The 3676-nt window shown below is 39.6% G+C and overlaps 1 long non-coding RNA gene across 2 annotated transcripts in view; it reads right to left on the bottom strand.

Annotated features, from left to right (window-relative positions):
* Positions 1–2217: 2217 nt before the first annotated feature.
* LOC109962160 (uncharacterized) overlaps positions 2218–3676 on the bottom strand; it is a 25779-nt gene continuing 24320 nt past the window's right edge. For both annotated transcript variants that reach the window (XR_002275221.1, XR_002275222.1), the window contains exon 3: positions 2218–2940. This is a non-coding gene — a long non-coding RNA (uncharacterized LOC109962160). The remainder of the gene's footprint in view (positions 2941–3676) is intronic.

Genomic DNA, 3676 nt, shown 5'->3' with positions numbered 1-3676 from the left:
AACAGATTTTCATGCTACCCACTTAGGAGAATTAATTTATAGTACTAAGCTTTGTCATCCTATTCACATGTGATGTCATTTAAATTCACACATTTCCTTACTCTGTATGACTTACTTTTTTATAACCGTTAAATGACATAAACTACAAAGGTTTAGATACACTTTCTCAATCAGTGCAATATGAAAGTGTGTCCAAACCTTTGACTGGTAGTGTAATTAAACTACCAGTGGTGTCATCTGTTGAAGTCAAGCAGAACGTGGTAGATGCAGAACTGCAAATGAAAAAACATTTTGAGTGACTGTAGCTGCCAGTTTACCTGAGCTAAATCACAATATATAGGAACAATGTCTTAAGCCACATGCACGCAGAAACTCTGACCTTTCCTGCTTAAAACCCTCTTGCTTTGTGTTCACAGCTGAAAATCTGCACAAGCAAAGACAACTCTAAAAGTACAAACAAACATTCTATTTTAAAATCATTGTATTATTCTTCTCCATACTGAAACCATTCAAACATTCACAGGATAGTGGAAAAAGTATGTGGACCCTTAAGCTTATGACATCAACAAAAGTTAATTGGAGTCAGGAGTTAGCAAACCTGTAGTCCAGTCAATGAAACCAGATAGGAGGGCTGGTTTAGAGCTACTTTGACTTAGAAAAGACAGTCAAACATTGTCAGTTTGCTATGCACAAGAAACATCTGCTGATGTGAGCCATGCCTCCCAAAAAAGAGATCTCAGTCAAGAATTGCTGATTTGCGTAAGGCTAGAAATGTTCATAATGTAATATCAGAGTTTATATAGTTATCAGTACACAGTTAGACAAACTTTCTATGAATGGAGATGATGGCAACGCTCCCTTGAAGTGGGCGCTAGCTAAGATGACTCCAAAGGCACAACACAGAATGATTAGTGAGGTAAAAAAGAGAGTAACAGTTGATGGTTTAAAGGAATCACTGGAGCTACTTAAGTCTACCATACACAAATCATGGAGCATGGTTGTATGGCTTCATGACTTGGGTCTGCTTTGCTGGACAGCTTTGCCATTCATCACAGTGGCTTACATGATCATTTCAGTATGGCTGTCTGCTCAGTAGAAGCAGGACCATGACCATAAACATTGAAGAGAATCCACTTTCTGGAGTCAGAGCCCAGACTGTAACCCAACATATATGCTGTGGAATGACCTCAGAGAGCCATTCACTCCAGACATCCTAAGAAAATGGCTGAGCTGATGCACTGTGAATGCTTAATAGTTGTGTTCAATAAAAACACAAAAGATTATTATTGTCTGTGTGTTACTAGCTTAAGCAGAATGGTCGCCTACGCATGTAACTAATTAGAGATGAAGATCAGATCAGATTTTGGACCTCAGGCTGACTGTTGCACAAAACAGCCACTGGGTAGATAACAGAGCAGTCACGTGCATGTGTTTACTGGTCAGCACTCCATGTTACAGTCGTTCTTTTAACAGTGCACCAGTGAAGTTATTTTCCTTATGGTGAAAAACTTGATGAAGATGTACATCTTTAATACATACACTTACATGTGCCACACAGTAGGCCAGTTTCCACGATGGAAATCGAAATCCACTGAGTGAAATATAAAGAAAACATGTCAGACGGGTGTTAACATCCATTAACAATTCAGCCCACGTCAGACCCGTTTCTGTGTGTATGTAAACACAATATGACATCAGGGTAATTAAACTAGTTATGAGGGCTCCAGATTGGCCTCCGTCTGTTTGCTCTCATGTCTGTTTATTCATTCAGTTACTTTGTACATTTGTTTGTTGATGCAACAACTGATCGAATAGATGGAGCCAATCCACCTCACAACTAAAAGCTTAGAATTGTTTAATATTGCTAAAGGCAGGATGTTTCGTTTTGACTCCAACCTCCCAAATAGACTGTGAAGTGTGCGATTCATTCCATCATTGTATTCCTGAGTAGAATAAACTTCACTTTAAGTTTATACATATTAAGGCGCTGTTGGGTTCATCTTCATCATATATTCTTTATTAGGTCTGTATTCAGTACAATTTAAACATTTTATAAATAATATGGCACACAGATTGCATTAATAAACATGCACTGATGCAGATAATTCTCCAAGAAAATGTGCTCCATCAGTAAAACTTGTGTTTTGTGCATGTGTTTGACAAAACTGCAGACCTTACTGTGAGATCCAGGTCTAAAAAATAATTGCAGTTTGCTTGTTCTTGTTCTATCTCTGTTCTTTCTCTCTTGGGTCTGAGCCTGAAGTGGGTGAATTCATTTCTGGACTTTGTGGTAATTATAGTTCAGGAGATGTTTCATAAACTAATAAAAGCTGAAAATGCTTAAATACTTTGACTTAAACATTTCCAGCATTGCTGATCAAATCTGTTTGGAGGCTAGGAGTTTAAAAACTGTGACATCAGGTAAGCCATGACCAGTTTCCTCCGATAGCACTGTCCCTCTTGAGCTTTCGCTAAGTGGTGTCTTCATATGCAGTAGTCTGTTTATTAGTTTTACTATTTGACATTTTCTCAATGCAACATCTTATTCAAACAAGTCCGCTCTGTGCACGCTGCTTTAATCACAAACTCCTCTTTTAAGGTAAGTACAACTGGACAGCCTGTCAGACAGGCATTTCACTAAACTACATTTGTGGTTGTTAGGTATGGTATTTCAGATGTTTATGTGGGCACACACATGTTCATACATTTGTGTGTGTGTATGTGTGTGTGTTAGCCCCACTGAGAGCGTTATTACAAAGAGCCAATAGGAGCGAAGGACCACACTCTAGCACATCCTGTTTGACTTGACCTCAGAGGATATTCTCCTTTCCCAAGCAAACAAACCACCAGGCTTTTGGATCATACCAACGTCGGAGGGGAAGGGAGGGGACAGGCACGGGGGGACGTCTCTGGTGGGGAATCAGTGGGTAGGTCAGCGTTCTTGCAGCAGAGAGAAGCAAAAGAGTTACTGTTTTGGCAAAAGAGGAGAGCAGGTTTAATCTCTGAAAAAACAGATAGGTGTGTTAATAAATTGTGGCCCATCAAAACTGGCTTAAACCCAACATATTTTTACTGGACTGTAAAAAAAATAAAACTACACAATACAATATTCAACACAACAAATGAGCTAATGTTTCATAAGATAAATAAAATTCCAGATGTTTATGTGGGCACACACATGTTCATACATTTGTGTGTGTGTGTGTGTGTGTGTTAGCCCCACTGAGAGCGTTATTACAAAGAGCCAATAGGAGCGAAGCGATTGTTATTCCTCTTTTGTTAAATACATCAGCATCTCACCTCTCTGCTCTCCTCCACTGTGGAGACAATGCACGTGAACATGAAAAGGAATGGGGCATCATATTACAAGGACAGTCATGGTAGATGTACTAAAAATAATCACAGACAAAAATATAACTCCATATACAACATTTACCAATATTTTTGCGCTAAGGCTAGACTGGAGATAACGCTGTCAGAATCCAGGGATGTAATGGTGCAGAGTGTAGCATCAACATTCTCAGCAGGGAGCAAGTGGAGCCCAAAGGAGGCAGTGTTGCAGGCTCAGGCAGCTCCTAAACATAGGGATATTGTATGGCAGGTACAGTATGGATGTGGTGGTTTTGGTTTAAGCACATCACAACCTTTGTGGAGCAAAGCTGCGGCACCTGACAGA

Source organism: Monopterus albus, unplaced genomic scaffold (genome assembly GCF_001952655.1).
Source record: "Monopterus albus unplaced genomic scaffold, M_albus_1.0 scaffold62.1, whole genome shotgun sequence".
Taxonomy (NCBI): Eukaryota; Metazoa; Chordata; class Actinopteri; order Synbranchiformes; family Synbranchidae; genus Monopterus; species Monopterus albus.
The sequence above is the reverse complement of the archived record's forward strand: the minus strand, read 5'-3'. Positions and strand labels throughout refer to the sequence as shown.